The 4085-nt window shown below is 45.5% G+C and overlaps 1 non-coding gene across 1 annotated transcript; it reads right to left on the bottom strand.

Moving 5' to 3' along the window:
* Window positions 1-2741: 2741 nt before the first annotated feature.
* LOC118089584 (U6 spliceosomal RNA) lies at window positions 2742-2844 on the bottom strand. The gene has a single exon (XR_004693142.2). It is a non-coding gene; the product is annotated as a U6 spliceosomal RNA (small nuclear RNA).
* Window positions 2845-4085: the final 1241 nt, after the last annotated feature.

Here is a 4085-nt window from a genome sequence, read left to right as displayed (position 1 = left end):
ATCGCCAAACTGCGGCCCTCCGGATGTTTTGGCCTACAACTCCCATGATCCCTAGCTAACAGGACCAGTGGTCGGGGAAGATGGGAATTGTAGTCCAAAATGTCTGGAGGGCTGAAGTTTGGGGATTCCTGGTCTAATGTATCATGCCCCAGGTTCCTGTTTAAGATAACCATCTCAGACAACGAGTGTCTGGGAGAAGCAGCTTGAGATGCTCTCCTCCTGACTGATGTGAACTCCAAATGTAAGTTGTTAAGGTAAGGTTTATTCTCTGTGCGCGGGGGGCATAGAGACGAGCAGAAAAACAGGCAGCCTTCGGCAGTTTAAGTTGAGGTGGCTGGCAGCTCTTTCATTAAGGTAAACTTCGAAACAGCAAAAGCAACCCACTCCTATCCATATGGAAAGAGCCTTCCAGTTTCCTGGGGAGTTATGCTGAAAGTTGTTAACCTACATCACTGCCAATAAAAGGAGCATCTGTTTCCTACCTTTGGCACACAAGCAAACCAGACTAGTAATTGCTGACATTTTAGGCAGGCATGATGCTACGCTGGGAAGACAACTAAAGGCAGAGTCCAAAGGGCACAGGACTAGAGAACTTGGAGGAATTATGGATGCCTTAGCTGAGATTCCTGCATTGCAGGGGGTTGGACTAGATGACCCGGGTCCCTTCCAGCTCTATGATTCTATGAATTGTATCACTGTGAATTACAATATCAGCTGACCAGATCATTGCCTCTCTCTCTGGGGGAAGGTTGCAGCTCAGTGATAGAGCAACCACTTTCCATATGGAAGATCCCCGGTTCAAATCCCGGCGTTTTCAGGTAGGACTGGGAAGCTTCCACCCGCCCCGTCTAAAACCCCGGAGAGCCAATCAGTGCACACAGTGCTGAGCTAGATGGACCAATGGTCTAACTTGGTATAAGACAGCTTCCAGGGTTACTATGTTTTCTGACTAACGTGCGGATCAGAACTTAGCTTTCTGCCTGATTTCACTTTTTTTCTGAATGCTGCCTTCCTCAATGGTTTAACTGCATTGAAACGCATGTTCAAATGCGTATTTGGCAAGAAAATACATTTAGAGATTAAATGTAAAGTTTTGTGCAGGCTGACTGAGAAATGGGATTGGGTGGACACTTGTGGACCAGAAACAGGCTTCTGGTAAGTGTAGTCAAGTTAAGGGTGCTGGGAAGTTTATCTCTGTGAGGGGAAAACTACAGCTTCCAGGATTCCTTGAGGGAAGCCATATGCTTGAAACATGTGTGGCATGCGCTGTAAATGTATGGTTTGTTGAGGCTCAGTCTCAGCTCTTCTTTCCACCAGTGACCACTTGGTCGAACATTTCACAGTCTCCCAGGAACTTCCATCCTCTTCTCTATCCTTCCACTTTTACCCATTTTTTTATTTCCCCGTCAATCTGACCATGTTTACAGATGCTCATTCGCTAGTCCTCGCTAACAGGGAGAATAACATCTCCTTTTTGTTCCTTCTGTCTGATTTGACGCACGTCCATCTGTTTCATAATGTCCTCGGCTGAAATCGAAAGTGATGGAGGGTGCATGAGCTGTGAAATTTAGTTAGCTCAGGCACATTCCCATCCCATGCGAGCAGCAGCCAATGTAGGGGCAGTAGAGACCCACTGCGCACAACACTCCAAGTCAGATTTCTGTATGGTATCAAAGCCATTCTTCCAAAGGGTTCTGCAACTTTTCATTAAAGTAATGAAACGTGAAGGCGGATTTGTGGGCGCCACTGAAGTAATGAGCTTCAAGAGCCAGCTTGGATTCTGCTCGGGATTTCCATTCTCAATGTCTGTGCTGCTTTCTGTCTCACTGTGCCAGCCGATTGGACAGCTACCTTCGCAATGCCCCAGGAATGCATAGCAATGAGCAAGAGTGAATCACGCACAGGCAGAGCAGTGGAGACAGAGATGAGCTCAATGGCAGGCTTCGCGTAGCTCAGTGTGGGGCAAGCCCTTGGGGAAACCTTCCACAATCACACAGGCAATGTAGGCAGCAACACACCTGAAGAGGCTTGGAGCAAAGGAAGGTAGAATGGTGCGCAGTACTCAAATGTGAACGATCACCTGTGGCTTGGATAGCTCACTTGGTTAGAACGTGGTGCAGATAGCGCGCACCAAGGTTGCAGGTTCGATCCAGCTGCATATTCATGCATTGCAGGGGGTTGGACTAGATGATCCTCAGAGCCCCTTCCAACTCTACAATTCTATGGTTCTATGGGTGTTGTCAGGGACCATGCAAATGCTATTTTCAACATTTTCTTCAATTCATTATATATCATTTCCCAATACATTTTTACATTTTTACAACCCCACCACATATGATAAAAAGTACCTTCAGCCTCACACCCCCAACACTCTTCCTTTTCATTTTTATACATTTTTGCCAATTTGACCGGTGATATGTACCATCTGTACATCATCTTCAAGTAATTCTCTCTCAGCAGTATACAATCTGTAAATTTCAAATTTACTTTCTACATTTTTATCCAATCTTCAAATTGTATATTGTGACCTATATCTTGTGCCCATTTAATCATTACCGATTTTACTTCTTCATCTTTAGTTTCCCACTCCAAAAGGATATTGTATGCCTTTTTTAATAGTTTCGAATTTTCTTCTATCACTTCCTTTTGGAATTTGGAAACCGAATATGAAAAACCTTTCTTGTCCTCTTTGAAGATATCCTTTAGCTGTCTATGGTGCATATTCTTTCCATTTTAATTTTAAAAATATGGAACGCTTCACGAATTTGCATGTCATCCTTGTGCAGGGGCCATGCTAATCTTCTCTGTATCGTTCCAATTTTAGTATATGTGCTGCCGAAGCAAGATGGGATTTTGGACCACGGCGCTGTGACTCAGGATCTCTCTAAGGAAATGCTCACTAGACAGGCTGATACACAGACAAGCTTCTCCTCCGGGAACATTTTTAGTCCCTGCCAAGCTTTGTTGGTGAAGAGATGCGTCGCTCAGCTCAGAGATTTGCACTTAATCAAACCAATTAGCAATTTAATCTTGTTAAAAGCCACGATAATTGCATCATTATCAAATCAAGTGGCAATATGAAGATGTCAGTTTAATTGCTGATAATAACCCTTCTTGATAAGGAAGTGAACTATCCAGACCCTGAATGACTGCATTCACCTTCCTTCCACTCACTCACCCATCCGATCTGTTTCTAATTGAAATTTCACACACCCCGCACAGGGAAATGGAAATTATTATTATTATTTTATTTTATTTTATTTTTGTGCTGTGAGAATGGAGAAGAAAGGTAGAAATCTATAGACCGGAGGAGAGTCACCGATGCGCTCAAATCCAGAAGGGTCAGGGAGAGCTGCGTGGGCTGTGTACACATCATAAATTTAAAGCACATTACGTTCCCTGAGGGACGCGGGTGGCGCTGCTGGTCTAAACCACAGAGCCTAGGGCTTGCCGATCAGAAGGTTGGTGGTTCGAATCCCCGCAACAGGGTGAGCTCCTGTTGGTCCCAGCTTCTGCCCACCTAGCAGTTCGAAAGCACATCAAAGTTCAAGTAGATAAATAGGGACCGCTCCGGCGGGAAGGTAAACGGTGTTTCCGTGTGCTGCGCTAGTTTGCCAGAAGCAGCTTTGTCATGCTGGCCACATGACCCGGAAGCTGCCTGTGGACAAACGCCGGCTCCCTCGGCCTATAGAGCGAGATGAGTGCCACAACCCCAGAGTTGTCTGCGACCGGACCTAATTGTCAGGGGTAACTTTCCCTTTCCCTTTACTTTCCCTGAAGAAGCCTGGGAACTGTGGTTTGTTAAGGGTGCCATGAACTGTAGCTCTATGAGGGGTAAGCTGCAGTTCCCAGAATGATTGGCAAAAGTAAAGGGGGGGCTGTAAGTTTAATGCCAGGTATCTTAAAATCTTTAATTGGATACCAGCTCTTACAAACACGGTGAAGTTTGAAAGGGGAACTGGAACTAGGTGTCCATCTTAACAGCATACTGCCCTCTGGTGGCAACCTGGAAGTACAGCATCAATCAAACACCAATTTGTGCCTTCCACGCTGGCTGGGACTGGTGGGAATTGTCACCCAAAGTA

The sequence above is a fragment of the Zootoca vivipara genome, chromosome 7 (assembly GCF_963506605.1).
Source record: "Zootoca vivipara chromosome 7, rZooViv1.1, whole genome shotgun sequence".
In the NCBI taxonomy this organism is placed as follows: domain Eukaryota; kingdom Metazoa; phylum Chordata; class Lepidosauria; order Squamata; family Lacertidae; genus Zootoca; species Zootoca vivipara.
Note: the sequence above shows the minus strand (reverse complement) of the source record. Positions and strands in the feature narration are given on the sequence as shown.